General features: G+C 44.6%; 1 protein-coding gene across 1 annotated transcript in view; it reads left to right on the forward strand.

Annotated features, from left to right (window-relative positions):
• Window positions 1-3,274: 3,274 nt before the first annotated feature.
• The window catches only part of SEMA6D (semaphorin 6D), a 157,482-nt gene continuing 142,649 nt past the window's right edge, over window positions 3,275-18,107 (forward strand). The window contains exon 1 of the mRNA XM_060282527.1: window positions 3,275-3,296. The gene's annotated coding sequence lies outside the window, so the exon portion shown is untranslated. The remainder of the gene's footprint in view (window positions 3,297-18,107) is intronic.

Genomic DNA, 18,107 nt, shown 5'->3' on the forward strand with positions numbered 1-18,107 from the left:
ATTGGTTCTAGAAATATCTCATAGAATGTCATTACTTGCAACTAATATATTTTGACAAGCAAGGGTTTATCATAAGAGAAAGAATGGAAAATTAGGAAGAATTGAAGATTAATTTACAGACAATACTTTTGCTTTGTTTGATGAGTTGATTCAACAGGGGTTATGCATTTCTTTTCCTTTTCTTTCTACAACTTCAGGGCTGTCTGGTAGCTATTTAGGCTAATCGGAATCTGCTCAGACCACTTACTGAATTTGAAACACTACATCTTAAAAGGGGGTTACTGTCCAAAATATGTGACATCTTATCAGAAATTCAAGATATATAAGCACAGGAGTTAAAAATAGGTGGGGAAATGTTTCGAACAACTATCACAGATAGGGGCTTGTTTGCTATATGTAATGATGATTTCAACATTTGGAGAAAGGTGAATTTTGAAGGGTGGGCATGTTCTGGTTCGCAGCTTCTCATTCAAATCTCTTCCCCATCCCTATGAAGATTTTAAGTGCATTCAGATGAATTGTCTTAGGACCACTGGGATGGACATTTAATCCCATTCCTGAGGTCACATGAATTATCTGAACCACTCACACAAACAAACTTCTGTATCTCAGGGAGCTTTTGTATCCATGATGACTCTGCATGCGACTGAGAACCCTGATCTTCCAGGATTCTCAGTCAAGTGAAGAGCTTCTGTGGATACACAAATCTCCCTGCTGCAGAAGTTTTGTTTCATCACACAGTTGCAATGCCTAGGCATGTCTCCACAGTGCCACTCTACGTGTCTTCCATCTTAAGGTGAGAATGTCCGAAGAGGACTACAACCTCTTCGTATTCATTCATTAATTTGTTGTTGTTGTTTAGTCGTTTAGTCGTGTCCGACTCTTCGTGACCCCATGGACCATAGCACGCCAGGCACTCCTGTCTTGCACCGCCTCCCGCAGTTTGGTCAAACTCATGTTGGTAGCTTCGAGAACACTGTCCAACCATCTCGTCCTCTGTCGTCCCCTTCTCCTAGTGCCCTCAATCTTTCCCAACATCAGGGTCTTTTCCAGGGAGTCTTCTCTTCTCATGAGGTGGCCAAAGTATTGGAGCCTCAGCTTCATGATCTGTCCTTCCAGGGAGCACTCAGGGCTGATTTCCTTAAGAATGGATAGGTTTGATCTTCTTGCAGTCCATGGGACTCTCAAGAGTCTCCTCCAGCACCATAATTCAAAAGCATCAATTCTTCGGCGATCAGCCTTCTTGATGGTCCAGCTCTCACTTCCATACATCACTACTGGGAAAACCATAGCTTTAACTATACGGACCTTTGTAGGCAAGGTGATGTCTCTGCTTTTTAAGATGCTGTCTAGGTTTGTCATTGCTTTTCTCCCAAGAAGCAGGCGTCTTTTTAATTTCGTGGCTGCTGTCACCATCTGCAGTGATCATTAATTTACACACAATCAAAACCTATAGCACCAACTTTGGGGGGGTGGGATATCATAGCAGTGCACAGCATAAAATCAACAATAAAGTTTCTTTCATAAAACAAGTATAAAACACAACAAAAAGAATCAGTGAATCAGTTTAATACATCTCTGGAGCTCTCCCTTGGGAAAGTATGAGTGAGCAGGCACCTAAAACTTGTTCTGTGCAAGATGTTAATCTTCGTGGATTATTCATGTACTTGGATACATTATGCTCTAAACAAAAGTGTGCTAATTGATATCATCACATTTAGTCAGCATTGTTACATGTTGAAATATTATTTGTTTCTTTTAAGGGTTTGGAGAGGGAAACTAAATCTAAAGAGAACCCTGGGCTTTAAACTAAACTTAACAGCTTGTATATTTTTGCAGCAGTTTTTTTTTTAAAGGTTGAAATACTTCATTATCCCTGAACTATTTAAAATGAAAGGATTCTATATCTAGTCACAAAGTATAAAAAGGATATGTATTTCTATATCTGGGTCTTGATTGCGCCAAAGGAGTTGATACATCTGCAGGCTTTGTTGCAAAATGCGTTGAAATTCAGGGATGAATAAGATCTGCAAGGGAAGGGCTTTCCCAACAGCTGGTCTTGGAGATTTGTCTTTGCATAAAAGTTACGGAGCAAAACTTACCCAAAGCACAAGTTACTTCATCCGAGATTGGCTCCAGCAAGAAGTGCTGCTGTTTTCACGGTGACCGTCATTACCTCTGAAGCTGATGTGACTTGTCAGCCTTGATAGCTCAGTTGGTTAGAGCATGGTGCTTAAAAAGCCAAGGTTGCAGGTTCGATTCCCATATGGGACAGCTGCATATTCCTGCATCGCAGGGAGCTGGACTTAATGATTCTCAGGGTCCCTTCCAACTCTATGATTCTGTGACCACTTTTGAGAGAGAGATGTCAACAGTTGAAATGCCATTGCATTTCACCTGTGGATTCTTGAGAGCAGTCCTCAAATGTTTTGGGGACTCTGTCCTTGAGGCTCTTAAATTAATGTCAGAAGCATGTGCACACCAACATGCTGGACCCTTCTCACTGGTGGCTGGTGCACATGAAGATATGGGGGTACAGAAGGCATGGGAGGCCAACAGTAGGTGGAGCTAGAACAAATGACAGGCAGAATCAACTAATTCTAATTTCATCCCCATCCTCCTCCCACCTGAGTGCTACAAGTACTGATACTAAGGAGGGTGAAGCTGGCAGCCAGGGGTACCCCCCTGGAACTGTAATAAGTAAGAATGCAGGCAGGTGAGGGCTGGTTGAGATCAGTACCCCCATCAGCCCAAATGGACCATCCTTTGCTGAACTCGCTTGCATCAGTCAAGACTTAAGACATTGATGTGAACCAATATATTGGAGCATCTCCCCCAGACAAACCACAAACCACAATCCAAGAACAAATCTGGGCTAGGGCATATGGTTTGTCTGCAAAACAAGCCATGAGGCAGGGTTCAACATACTGCATGGCAGCCAGAAGAACAGGGGAGAGGCAGAGCAGATGAATTTTTTCGCTGTGGGTATCTGCACACTCGTGCATCCATGCTCATCTTAGCATTGCATCCCTAACCACCCTTTCTGCGTTTTAATTAACATTCCAGTTGCATTTAAATGGGGAAGTTATCCCAACAAAAACTGAAATCCCATTGATTTGTATAAAGCAAACTGTATAAACCAGATTATGTTTATATCAGTTCAGTTCTAGTTGTAGGTGCAACTGCAACTGTGTAGAACAAATCATAGCTGCACATGAATGAGATTGTATAAATTGCTTCATCTCTCTCCCCCCCTCTTTTTCCACTCTAGTTTCAACATTTAACATCTGAAGAAGGTAAGTACTGTCCACCTTTAATGATGGATGAGCCACTGTTTCCAGCATTTTAAGCATGCATGTATGTGTGTTTCTCAAAGTCAGCCTAATGAAAAGGTTTCCACTGTGGCGATGTGCTAATGCTCTGCGATCAGTATGGCATACAAGTGGCACTTCTTCTTCTACATTGGCCAGAGATGTTAAATGAAGAGAAACTCCGTCTGACAAGGTGCATACAAAGCTGCCTGGTCTGAGTGCCTGTACAAAGTCAGGCATCCTTTTGCAGCCCAGTATCATCTATTCTGACTAGCAGCAGCTTTTTCAGGCACTGCTGCTGGCATTCCCCATCCATACTGAATGGCACCCAGCAACATCTGGCGGGCCACAGGTCCCCCACCTCTGAGGGAGTGTGTGCGCTATATAGTAATAGAGGACACACCTGTAGAATGTCCAGTAATACAGTTCCCCACCCCCAATCTGTCTGAATGCAGCCTTCTTGGTGACTGCTCTTGGACTCTGAAACTCCTTGCCCAGGGAGGCCCAGCTAACCCCATCTCTAATGACCTTCCATTGTAGGTGACATCCTTATTTAGAAGGGCAAAATAAAGATCAATAAACTGACTTGTAAATATATTGGCAGTGGTTTTTTTAATCAAAAATCAAATGCAAAAGACCACGAGTTGCTTTTATTAACGTTTTACGAGACTCATTTTTGTGTTATTTATTTAATATTATATTGCTGTCTTACTGCATTTTCTTATACTTTATTGTACTCACGTTATTGACAACAGCTGCCTTGCTCGCCATTGGTAGAAAGGCAGGGTGCAAATTTTAACAGAGGAAGAGTTGCAAGTCTACCTCCGTGTGAACCAATGGTGGCCTCCGCTTTCCCCTGGTGTGCAAAGAACTCCCACGAATGATCTCTGTAGTGCTTGGTTATGTGAACACTCCCAGGAAGTGTCAATGTTAGCAATGCACCATTAATGCTGCCTGGTGGTGACGCCCATTCCATCGGAATCAAGAAAGACTGTTAAGGTGTTGGACAGGTGTGGAAGCAGTGATGGATCGGATAGGGGCTATGGAACCCAGTCTGAATGCTGATAAGATAGAAGTACTGTGGATTGTGTACAATCTTTTCCGGGAAGGGTTGCATTCCCTCTGATAGAACTGGTTCATAGGCTGGGAGTGATGATGATGATGATTCCTTCTTCAGATAAGTGTGTGCATGCACACGAAAGCTCATACCAAAATAAAAACTTAGTTGGTCTTTAAGGTGCTACTGAAGGAATTTTTTTATTTTACTTCGACCCAGACCAACACGGCTACCTACCTGTAACCAGATGATGATGATGATGATGATGATGATGATGATTTATACCCGCCCATCTGGCTGGGTTTCCCCAGTACTGTGCTCTGTGACTAGGAGAGCTTATGCCCAACTTAGCCTGATTCGTCAGCTACAGCCTTTCGTAGACCAGCTTTTAAAAATGTTTTCGGTAGTGATTATTGCCTCCTTTGGGAGGAAGGGCAGGAAACAAATTAAAACCACATAGAGATTTTATTACAATAAAGAGATACCGGTATCTATTTAAAAAATATTATAATTATCACTGGTGCTCTGTTATCAGAAAAGAAACATATATACACAGTGGAAAAGGTCAAAATGTAGTCAGTCATGGATTGTTCTTGTTGATCCATCCCCCCCCCAAAAAAAATATCTAAGTGCCCTTAAGTTAAATATATTTTGTCGATGGCATCAGTTCTTTAAACTGGAACAGTCACAAGTCCTTGGTTGTGCTCGGGATTTAAAAGATCCAGAGATCAAGCAGGAAGTGACCGGCTGGAGCTTAGATCCTTAACAAGAGAGGTGTTTTATCTTTCTTTCTTTTTTATAACAAAAGGACGAGCGCCTAACCTCTGAAGCTAGATCACATGGATGGAGCCTTTGCAGAGGTCTATGAGAATAGCAGAGCACCTTTGGGAAAGAACGTTTTTTAGGCTTAGAATTTTTTTAAAGAAGAAGAAGAAGAAGAGAGAGAAAGAGAAGAAAAAGAGAAAAGTAGATTGCCTTCTCATACTGCTGTAATGTAATATTTTAATTATAGTTTTCAGTGCACTTCAGAGAGTGCCCCTACAGGACTGCTAATTAACCAAGTTGTTCAGCTTTCAAATAGTATCAATCAAAGGATTGCTGGAAATGTCTGGATCTCATTTTCGGAGATTAGAGCATAAAAGAAGGAACACTTTGCTCCATTGTTACTCAACTTAAGAGGTCATATATAATGGGCACCACTTGTGTTATTAAAATCTCAGGTGACGTCAGGGTGATGTGCCTGCTCTGGAAAGAGTTTAGGCATAGTGCTTTAAAAAAAAAAGCATGAAAAATATCCTATTCCTTTTTAAGACTCTTTCAAAATTTGTGCTGAAGGCTGAAGTGAATTGTTCAGCCGTGGGCCTCCAATACATTTCAAAACTAATTTTGCATGCCCAATACCAGGTAGTGGTCATCACTCAAATATGAGTTGGGCATATATCTTTCATGTGATGAAATGAAGGGGATAATTTATATTGTGAATATTAAATAAATTGTAATATATTTAAATATACCACTCTTAGTATTTTTTAAAAATATATATATGCTGGAAATAAAATCACAAGCCTATTCATATTTGTGTACCAACTACTAGTATATCAGCAGTTATAATTAACATATCCCATAAAATACTACTTGCAGCTAGGTATGAATGAATCTTTCAATTTTGCTTCCTCTCAACTTATTGTTTTCTCAGTCTTGTCATTTCCACATCAGTTGGCAATTTATTTATTTATCAGAGCATGTGAAGCAGGTGACCAGGGTAGGCCTGGGTGATATATCAACATATCACCCAGGATCGGTATGAGGAGCAGACCGAGATGTCGAATTCACTCAACGACAGGGTGGATAAAAATCCATGATTTTTAATCGGATTTCTTTGATTTAAATTCATTTTTTTAAAAAATCAGATTTTTAAAATAAATTGGATTTTTAAAATAAAATGTTTTTGAGGAAAAAATATTCTAAGGATAGTTTAAGTTACATTATAGTCCAAAAGCTATTTATTAGGAAATAAGGATTTGTTTTAAGTTTTTCATGTGTGCTAAAACTCAGTCTAAGTTTTCAGAGGGGGGGGGAGAAAAGCTGTCCAAATATTAACATTTAACTTATTAAACCTCACAATAATTTCATAATCATCTGTCTATGTATTTCTAATAATATAACCAAATCAGTAATTTTCAATATAACTGTAAAAACTACTCTGGAAATGTATTGTTCCAAAAATGAAACCTTCATCTGGTTGTAAATATTAAGATTATACCAGCAAGAATGAGTCTTTCTGTAAAAAAAAGATTTAAATTAAGTCTTACCGACTAGTGATTTAAATCAAGTCTTACTGTCTAGTGATTTGAATCGTGATTTAAATCAATTTAAATCACATCCACCCTACTCAGCGATATATCGCTGGTGAAACTGCCCCCGCTCCTGAGTCCCTCTGCTAGTGAAATTCTTCCAGCGAGCATTGCTAGCAGAGGGACTCAGGAGTGGTGGCAGTTTCACTAGTGATATGTCGCTGAGTAAAACTGCTATCCCACTCTGCCCTCATGCTGTGCAGAGGGAGAAAAAGGCTGCATTGGTGAGGCACTAGTACCGCTTTTCCTCCCTCTGCTTCTTTAAACTGCTCGGCTGAGGAGTGTGTGGTGGCCGCTCCCATCAGCCGAGCGGTTAAAGCAGGGGTCGGCAAGGTTTACCTCACCTGGGCCGGTTCACTCCAGCGGAGATCCCTCTGTGGGCCTGATACTGCATTTCCGGCACCTGCGTCTGTGGCAGACACGATTGCCGGTGCTGCGGAAGCATGTCCCTGCACTGCGCCGGTTTAGCGCAGCACGCGGGGACTCGCCGAGCAGGCGGCTCGGTTTGGGGCAGGCTCGTTAAACGACCCCCGTGGGCCGCTTGTGGCCCATGAGCCTTAGGTTGCCGACCCCTGGGTTAAAGGATTCCCCAGCCCAGCGTTGGCTCCCACGCAAGCACGGGGAGCACCAGGGATCTCAGCTGGGGATCAGGAGCCCTCCCGCCCCACAGCTGAGCCGCACAAACAAGCTGCCTTGTCCCAGCCCGCTAGGTGCTGGGGTGAAATTGCCACAGGTCCCGTGTTGAGAGCTGCAGCAATTTCACCCGCCGCCTCGCAGGCTGAGGCCAACGCAGCTTGTTTTTTTCAACATTGTGGTATATCGCCAGACCGTGATGTTTGGCTGGTGATATACTGCAATGTTGAAAAGCTTCTATCGCCCAGCCCTAGACCAGGGTTATAATGTTGATGGCGCTGATTTATCCCTCACACCTGTGGATTTGGACCACAGTCTGTAAAGGTTGAAGCAATTCTGGTATAAACACATTCCAGGTACAGATGAGCATAATCCGAGTTCCCTTATTGCCCTCCTGTGTCCCTTCAGTTAAAATAACAAGTGACTTGTGAGCATTAAGCAAATTCTGAATCCCAGTTATTTGTAAGGCCGTCTTAAGCCTATCTGGCCGTCTTAAGCCTATCTGGCGCCGTGGTGCAGGGATCCCTCAGGCGCCCCCCCACCCTTCCCTCCCGTCCGCCGCCTCAATGGAGCGCAACAGGAGGTCCCCGCTGTGCTATTGACAGAGCTCCGTCGGCGGAGCATGAGGCTCTTAATCTCGGGGTCGTGGGTTCGAGCCCCATGCAGAGCAAAAGATTCCTGCATTGCAGGGGGTTGGACTAGATGACCCGCTGCCTGAGGAGAAGTCAACTCACTCAACCTTCGATACTGCGGGGAGCTGCTGGAGCCTCTTCGTCAGGGTCATCTCCTCTTCTTGCAGAATCAGCGAGACTCCTGCCTAGAGTGGCAGCAGTCTCGCTGGTTCTGCAACTCACTGCTACTGCCGTCGCTTTAGGCGCCTCGCATGGAGCTCCTGGCTGCCGCGCTCAGCCGGAACCAGCCGTTCGGCGCCCCTTTGGCGCCTTGGTGGCTGAGCGCCTGGGCGCCTCACGCCACCCAGCCCTGGCCTAGAGACGGCCCTGAGAGGTTTTGTATTAGTAGCAAATATTTAAATGTTGGGACCTATGCCTACACCTAAAAGCTCATTACAGTATTTCAAACTATTCCCACCTTTAATGTGTATTTTGGAAATTTCTTCATTTCTTCTTTAAACAATGTAATAACAAAAAATGTGACTGCTGGCATTGCAATGCTCTTGAGTAATTTGTGATTCTTTAGGTTAAAAAGAAATCCTTTCAATTCTTCAGTAGTGTGTTTATCTTGCTAAGCCACGTAGCGGTAAAGCTTTGTGGATTAATGCCTTTGAATCTGGAAAGTTGCTTCTGATTAGACATTCTCTTGGCTGCCGCCGCCATTTCTTTACTTCTTCTACACAATAACAAACATGATTAGTTCCAATATATCATGCTCTCCTTAACCTGCTTGTAATTGGGAGAATCTACTGTACATATCCTTAAAGTCAAACTCACTCCGAAGATTGACAAGTAATTACAAGAGAAGCGGTCTCATCTCTGGTAATTACAGTTGTCGCCATCAATCCAATTAACCAGGATAACTAACTCAATGGACTGTAGTCATCAAAGCTTTGTTGCTAAATCCAGATTGCTTTGTAAGGGGTTTTGTTGTAGAGGGAGGGTATTCTTTGAGATTTTTCAGTTTCCCAAAATAGTTTAAAGTGAGAGGATAATGGAAGTTTTGAAGAGAAATCACATTCCCCCCGCCTCCACAATGATGTGCTCTTTTTTTTTTGTCTTCTCATTCTGTCTCTCTGACTAGCCCTCCTCTCTAGTTGCCATTGGTTGATCTTCTCTGACAACACAGAGAGTCTAGGCAGTCTTGGGTCAGGGAAGTGAGATCTCAGAATTCAAATTACACAGTCCACGGGGAGTTATAAATTAAGTCACAGAAGCATTGTCCCTACTCTGTGGGTTGTATCCAGTGTTACTCCTGCTCAGAGGAGATCTGTTCCAATTAATGGACACAACTAACTCAGGTCTTTTAATTTCTATGGGTCTACTCTGAGTACACGGTTGTTGGGAACCAGGTCCTGAGAGCAGACATGTAAAGAATTAATTCACCTGTCGGCCACACAACTTGTCAAACGCAATCCATGGCCATATCCCACGGATGATGGATCTGTCTTGCCAGAAATCTTTCATTTCTTTGCATCCTTCAGAAAACATTCCAAAAGCTAGCTCATTTCATTTGAAGGAGAAGCCTTCCTCTTGCTTTCAGTCCGGTCTAATCTGCTGTCCTGCAATCTTCCATGTTTACCCAAGGCAATGACAAAGCTGGCCCAGTTGACAGGCATTCCCATCCCCCTCTTTCCCCCAACCCGTCTCTATCTGCTACTCATCGATTTCCTGTTATATTTTTAGCTACGTTCATTGTAAATAGAGTGTGCCATAATGGCATTGGGGGGGAGGGGGCTGTCTAGGCCTACTGTGTACATCATAGCACACTTCATACAAGCACTATTGTATATATACCAAGCTGGAAAGGAGTGCAACTCCTTTTGCATCAACTCACTAGCCCTGTTTGGGAATTCAAAGAAGGCAGCATTAATCGTTCTATGAAGGAGAGTGGAACCCCAGACACTAATTCTGCTAATGCTGCCCTATCCCCCAGGTTGCCCCCTCCAAATGCTGCCCACAGGTCAGTGGAGGCTGGTCTGTTATAGCAAATGTGACAGTACCCTACCAACCTCAGCCAATCCCTACCTGCCGTGCCAATCTTCTAACTTACAACCAGTCCAGGGAGTTAAAAAGCATTGCCTGTCAACTTCCTTCATTGTTAGTGCTTATACTTATCAAACCTTTATTAGGCATTTTGCAAATAAAAGCATAAAAGAGAAAATAGCATATAAAAGCCTTGAAATATATATAAAAAGGCAGCAGTTGGCTACATATATAGAATCAGTGGTTTTCCTTGTTAACCTGCTCCTTGGAGGACTGCTACCAAAAACTCAGCTACCGCCGCCGTTACCCTTTGGTCAACATCAGATAGGCAGAATCCCACACTTTAACCTTGCTGGGGTTCCAGACCACCCAAAAGAGGGGACAGCATGCATTGTTAGTGTTAGTGTTAGTGTTATTTATATACTGCCCCGTGCCCACAGGTCTCAGGGCGGTTCACAAAATAAAATCAGACTATAAAACCACAAAATACATAATCAAAATAAAAATAACAACCCAATAACGCACCCACACACCCACACTTTAAAAGGGCGTAGGGGTCAGTCAAATCAACCAAAGGCCTGGTTTAAAAGGAACGTTTTTGCCTGGTGCCTAAAGGTGTATAATGAAGCCAGCAGGTGAAATTCCCTGGGGATAGCATTCCACAGCCAGGGAGTCGCTGCAGAGAAGGTCCGTTCTCGTGTTGCCACCCTCTGGACCTCTCAATGAGGAGGCACACGAAGGAAGGCCTCAGAAGATGATCTCAGGGTCCAGGGTAGGTTCATACGGAAAGAGGCGGTCCTTGAGGTTTGGCGGTCCTGCGCCATTTAAGTCAAAACCAGCACTTTGAATTGGGCCCGGAAACTAATTGGTAGCCAATGCAGTTTGACCAGGATTGTTGTGCTCAAACCGCTTTGCTCGCGCGAGCAACCTGGCCGCTGAATTCTGCACTAGCTGATGTTTCCAAACCGTTTTCTGAGGCAACCCTACATATAATGCATTGCAGTAAACTAACCTTGAGGTTACCAGAGCATAGACAACAGTAGTTATGCTATCCTGTCCAGATAGGGGTGTAGCTGGGCCACCAGCTGAAGCTGGTGCAAGGCACTCTGGGGCACTGAGGCCACCTGGGTCTCGAGCAACAGCGAAGGATCCAGGAGTACCCCTCCAAGCTACGAACCTGCTCCTTCAGAGGAAGCATAACCCCATCAAGAGCAAGAGACCTCGCACCCAATCTGCTTTTTGAAACTAGAAGGGACTTTAAAAGCTATAGCGGGGCACGTGATGGGTGCCATTTGTGTCGACGTGCGTGTTCTTTGTGGGACAAGGAATGAAAAGAAGACCTGTTGAGGGTACACGAGCGTCCACACAGGTAGACTGCTTTGTCTGTTAATGTCGAATTTGAAAGCTCACAATGCATGCTGTAAGATACTGTCAATGCACAAGTTTCACAAAGGCCTCACTTTGGGGGAGCAACCAATAGGGGGCACCCTCGGAACCCTTGTCATCATGAAGACATGACATTGCAGCATACGTCTTTGTGCACCGGTGTGCGTTTTGCAACAAGTATCCTCCAGCTCAGGGCCCCGAACCCAAAGGAAACATTACCCTTTCTGGGAGTCCAAGAAAAAAATGCTCTATTAAAGAATGGGTGTTCTGCCATGAAAGCTATGACACTTCCTCAAATAATTGGGGGAAGCTGTCCTTTCATCTTTTGTTACTTTGCTATGCCTTTATGAAGTGCAACACCATAGGTATCTTTCGGCATTCCCTCCTCTGTGTTGATATAGCTATAAATAAGGAATACTACAGCAGCGGAGGCTTGAAAATGCAAGGCCTCGTTCCAGCTCTCTCTCTCTCTACTTTTTTTGAGTTCCTTCGGCAATATAACCCGTGCACAGTAGATAAAAGCCCTGGAGTCACTCTGCTCTCTTATTGACCTCATTGGTAGCGAAATTTATTGCAGCAAATCCCCTATAAAAATGGCTCCAATCATTTCGAGACTTTACAGGGGGGAAATATTGCTACTAAATTGTTTTTTGTTTTTGTTTGTTTCTTTCCTTCAGCCTCAGCATCACTCTACTCTAGCTCCCCCGGCTGAGTCTAATCCATGCCTGTCTCAGCTGTTAAGGCAGGATTATGGTGCCACCTTGTCAGGTTTCTGCCTCTACTTCTGTTTGCATGGCTGCCACGGAAAATATAGCAGAGCTGGTCAGTACGGTGATACTGTGCTACATGTAATGGCAGACCAAGTGTGTAGTGCCCTAGAATCATAAGAAGCCGACTTACACTATGTAGGACCCTTGGTCCACCTAGTTCAGTACTGTCTACATGAACTGGCAGCAGCTTTCCAGGATTGCAGATGGGGGTCTGTCCCAGTCCTGCCTGGAGGTGATGTTGGTTGAAACTGGGAAGCTCTGCATACAAAGCAAATGCTTTGTGAGTCTTCAGGGAAGCCTATCCCTCTCATGGTGGCAGCCAAGAAGCTGGTAAATGAGAAGAGTTCTTGCCAAATGCTTTATTCAATATTCACAGTGAGAGATGTAGGAATGCAGTCTGTCTTCGATAATGGCATCGCTCTGAGTAAAGTGCCCCCCCCCGCTATTCTACACCATCCCTGCGCTGGCTGATCTGAGCTTTCTGCCTCTGAGCTTTCTGTTCTCCTACTCTCAATGCACGCCGGGTCCTGAGGGGGTCGGGTCAGGAATGCTTTCCAAAGACACTGAGTCTGCCAGCTGTCTCTCCCCTGGTGCTTCTTCTTCCTGCTGCTCCTCTCCCAATATTTCCCAGCTTCTCCCCTTTGCAGCCTCTGAACTACTGTTGCAAATCACTGTTGCAAATCTATACTGTCCTCCTCTTCTCGGGAAGATTCAGGACAGGGGGGGGGTCCCAAATATTCCTCCTCAGTCCAGCCCCTGACGTGCTTTAACATTGAGCTACACCCCCTTCCCAAACAGGAAGCTTCCTTATACGGAGTCAGAGCCATTGCTTCATCTAGTTTGATATTGTCTACACTGGTTGGTAGCACTTCTCAAGCTTTTGAGACAGGGTCTCTCCAAGTCCTACCTGGAGATGCTCAACATTCTGTAAGCACTGAGTATTTTCAGTCATCACTGGATGGTTTTAGAGCCCCCCCCCCATCTTCAAAGAGAAGAGACTGGCAGGCTCAGAGTTTTCTCCCCAACCTGCTGGTACCACCTTCTTGTGTGTGGTGGTGGGAACCATGCATATATATATATATATATATATATATATATATATATATATATATATCCCTGTGTGTGTGTGTGTGTGTGTGTGTGTGTACAGTCACACCTCATTTTGCAGCCAGGATCCATTATGGAGCCCGGCCACTAGCCGAAAAGGACACAGGGCAAAGTGCCACATCTGCACACGCATGCAGAGCAGTTTGCGCTTCTGCGCATGCGTGAGCGGCAAACCTAGAAGTAACCCGTTCTGGTACTTCCGGGTTTGCCGCAGACGTTTGCCGGAATGGACACTAGACAAGGTGGACATTCACGGAGGTATCTCTCTCTCTCTCTCTCTCTCTCTCTCTCTCTCTCTCTCTCTCTCTCTCTCTCTCCTCTCTCTCTCCTCTCTCTCTCTCTCTCTCTCTCTCTCTCTCTCTCTCTCTCTGTTCATCACTTTTTACAATATGTCTTAAAGTCATTTGCACAAAATTAAAATGCTGAACAATTGAAGCATTTCAAATCCCAAACACAGCATAAAATAAATGTTGCTGTTGATGGTCATAGAATCATAGAGTTGGAAAGGAGCCTGAGGATCATTCATTCCAACTCCTTGCGATGCAGGAATATGCAGCTGTCCCAAATGGGGATCGGACCTGCAACCTTGGCGTTATCAGCACCATGCTCTAACCAACAGCACCACAGGATATATCCTGCCCCCACTCCCAAGGATTTCAGAAGGTCTCAGGTTCAATCCTCAGCACCTCCATCACTGCCAGTCAGTGTAGATAAGACTGAGCTAGATGGACCAATTCTCTGATTTGACAGCTTCCTATATTCCTATGCTCCTAAAGTTATAGCAGCTGCCCTGTAGGAAGGAAATATGGCTCCAGCTCCTGACCTTATGGGGCTGGTTGTTCTGTTTCTTTGAGCAGGTGCTTCTTGGTGTATCTTTCAGTTCATAGGTGCTGTTAGCCACTTTGTTGTTGCTTCTAGTCTAAAAGCAGGATGTAAATCTTCTACAGTAAATCAAATAAGCAAAACATAATGAACTCTATAGCAATGTAATCTCTGCAGATGCCGAAATGACCTTTGCTTACTTATTTATTTTAAAACAAAATGGGAAATATTCTTCCCAGGAGCACCTTAGAGACCAACTAAGTTTGTCATTGGTATGAGCTTTCGTGTGCATGCACACTTTTTCAGATACACACATGCACACGAAAGCTCATACCAATGACAAACTTAGTTGGTCTCTAAGGTGCTACTGGAAGGAATTTTTCCATTTTATTTCAATGACAGCAGACCAACATGGCTACCTACCTGTAACTAAGCTTATTCATTTTATTCATTTGTTGCATTTATATCCCACTTTTTTGCTAAATTATTATTAGTAGTAGTAGTAGTAGCAGCAGTAGCAGTATACCGTCCTATACCCACAAGTCTCAGGGAGGTTACAACATAAAATCACAAAATACATAATAAAAAGTAAAAAGGGGCTCACGGTGATGTACATGGGTCTCCCACTCCTCAGTTAGTCCACACAACAACCCTGTGAGGTGGCTTGAACTAACTGAGAGGCAGGTCCAAGGTCACCCAGTAAGCAGAGGTGCTAGCTTCTCCAAAGGATCGGGTGGGCTGAACATTGGTGGGGCCTGGCCCCCTCATAAAAAAATATATGGGGGACTGAAACTGTCTCAGCCCCCCCAGGAGTAGGCACCTCTGCCACTGAGCTTCCTAGCTGAGTGGGGATTTGAACGCTGGTGTTCCATGTCCTAGTCTCATGCTCTTAACCAGAATATCATATTGGCTCTCTTATACAAAGGTACAGGGGCCCAGGTGGCGCTGTGGTTAAACCACTGAGCCTAGGGCTTGCTGATCAGAAGGTCGGCGGTTCGAATCCCTGTGACGGGGTGAGCTCCCGTTGCTTGGTCCCAGCTCCTGCCAACCTAGCAGTTCGAAAGCACGTCAAAGTGCAAGTAGATAAATAGGAACCGCTACAGCGGGAAGGTAAACAGCGTTTCCATGTGCTGCTCTGGTTTGCAAGAAGCGGCTTTGTCATGCTGGCCACATGACCTGGAAGCTATACGCCGGCTCCCTCGGCCAATAATGCGAGATGAGCGCGCAACCCCAGAGTCGGTCACGACTGGACCTAATGGTCAGGGGTCCCTTTACCTTTACCTTTATACAAAGGTACAGGTTCACTTACACGCACCCCTGAATGTTGATGGTTCAGGATCAATCACTGCGTGACCACCTGTCCACCTTGTTTTTATATTTTTAAATATGTTCCAAGTTGGTAATAGTCAGATAAATTTGCCACCCTTCCCCCCCCCCCTTTGTACATGGAAGGCCTTGCAAAATGACCTGTTTTTTTACACCTGCCGAATGGCTGGGGAGTGATTTTGTTCACATAAAGAATGAAGGAGCTCGGGGAAGCGTGTTTTGGTGCAGGTGGGGGGGTGGGGAGGATGTCCAGAAAGGATGCAGCTGTCCTTGTTGAAATCCCGCCTGTTAGCAGCCCCAACCATCATTGCCGCAAAGTGGCAAAGATTCCCTACCTCCTCCCCTTCCCCCTCCAGACAGCAGATGGCCCACAAAGGAACCATATGGGAAGCTTTGATAGTGGATAAATTTACCTATCCGAAGACAGACAAACACATGGCCCATTTTGGAATATGAGCTCCTTTATTCACAAGACTGTAAATTGAATGAGTCCAAACAACCAATATCCTTGGCATCCTTCACGCCTTACCAGAGGGATTGAGTTACTTTATGTACTATATTTCCTCACAGTTGTGTTTATAGTGCCAATGAAGGGGGAAGACCCTTGGACGTCATCACTATGGAACCATATGTACTATCATGCCTGATACAAAAATATTCCCATCTGTAGCATGATGGTACTCTAGGCTCACCGTAAAATCGAGGGGAGTGGGGTGTATAAGAAGAAAATGCAGACCATTGACTGATCGGCAATGCACAATGCATCTAGGTTTTTCTTTTCCTCAATTTGGACTGATGCTGGTTTGGGGAAAAAACTTATCAACGCACAGTCTTTCCTGAGAAATGACAGAACAGATATGGCTTACATTGTGTCTACACTGCTTCCCAAAACCAGTGGGAGTGAAGAAACATGTCCACACCATGGGTAGGCAAGCTAAGGCCTGGGGGCAGGATCCGGCCCAATTGCCTTCTCAATCCAGCCCGCAGACAGTCCGGGAATCAGCGTGTTTTTACATGAGTAGAATGTGTGATTTTTTTAATTAAAAAAATGCATCTCTGGGTTATTTGTGGGGCATAGGAATTCTTTTTTCTTTTCTTTTCAAAATATAGTCCGGCCCCCCACAAGGTCTGAGGGACAGTGGACTGGCCCCCTGCTGAAAAAGTTTGCTGACCCCTGGTCTACGCAGCCTTATATAGGTGGGGCAAGCAGAAATATTCGGATTTCCCCCTCCAAAATATGAGACTTAGTACGCAAGTAGCTCAAGGGAGGCTGGAATAATTTTGCATTTTATTTACCCCAAAAAAGCACCCCTTTTAACTCCCTTGCAACAAATTGCAGTATTAAAATTTCGAGATCCATGGTTCTTTAGGTGTGAAACAGGATGCCCAAAGAGAGTCAAGGACAGATATAATAGAGACACAAGCTTCTCCCTCCCCTAATTCTCACAACTAGTTAACCCATTCCCATGGCATCAATCTGATGGCATGTAAACTTTCCTCCTATTGATAGGTACAGCTTGATGGGGGAAAACATAGTTAGAGAATGACTGTGAAGCAAAAGCTCCAAGCAGTGTTATGTGGTGACTGTGATCACATTTTGAATAACTGCAGCTTGGACGATTGTACAAGTCAAGTACCACTCTGTGATTTCTTTCTCTCTTTATTAATGAAGATAAAAAATATTTGGTTGCTTTTTCTACTTTAACAGCACAGAAAGCCACTTGCAGGCAAAGAGGCAGGTTAAAAAAAAGAAGAAGAATGGGAGTATTCAACTCTAATATTAAAAGCAGGGGTCAGCAAACTTTTTCAGCAGGGGGCCAGTCCACTGTCCCTCAGACCTTGCGGGGGCGGACTATAAGCCATTCCCTTGACTCTCCCCTCCCTTTTCCACAGCACCGGACAAGCCCCGGTGGCTGCTTACCTGTGTCTTGCGAGTGGCAGGGGCTGGCAGGGGCGGAGGGACGGTGAGCGGCGCACAAAAGGGCTCCGGAGAGGGGCTGCTTAAAATGGTGGCCACTTGAGCGCTGCTGCTGCTGGTACCAACAAAGCCCAGCCCCCTTCCTCCTCTAGGCAGGGCGGGGAGAGGCCAGGAGGAGGGAGGGAGGGAGGAGGCGCCACCTCCGCCATGTGAAGGAGAGGGAGGGAGAGAGAAAGAGCACACATGCTGGCGATCCACACGGTGATTCCCAGACTGTCTGCTGGCCGGATCCAGAAGGCAATTGGGCCTGATCCAGCCCACGGGCCTTAGTTTGCCAACCCATTATTAAAAGCATATGCAAAACTGTTTAATTAAAACATCATATCTGCATAAGGCAGAAGCCACATGGCATTAGTATATTGGAAAAGGCAAAATGCCACCAGTATCTCAGAGGATGGGGAGGTTGATGATGATGATGATGATGATGATGATGATGATAATAATAATAATAATAATACATTTGTATAGTCCTTAGCAGATCACATGTATTATCTCCCTCAGCATTTCGAAAAGGGAGCCATGTAATAAAAACAGGGGGGGGGCTAATTTGAATAGTAGAGTGCTTGGTATCTGGTGGGTGGGGCTTGTATGTTTTGCTGTGGAATCAGCCCCAGCTAAGAGGGACCAACTGCCTCTTCTTGTTTCTTGCCTCAGAGTTGCCTCATGTTGTTGTCTTTAGTTTCTCTCATTATGTCATTTTGCTACA

The sequence above is a fragment of the Zootoca vivipara genome, chromosome 14, assembly GCF_963506605.1.
Source record: "Zootoca vivipara chromosome 14, rZooViv1.1, whole genome shotgun sequence".
Lineage (NCBI taxonomy): Eukaryota > Metazoa > Chordata > Lepidosauria > Squamata > Lacertidae > Zootoca > Zootoca vivipara.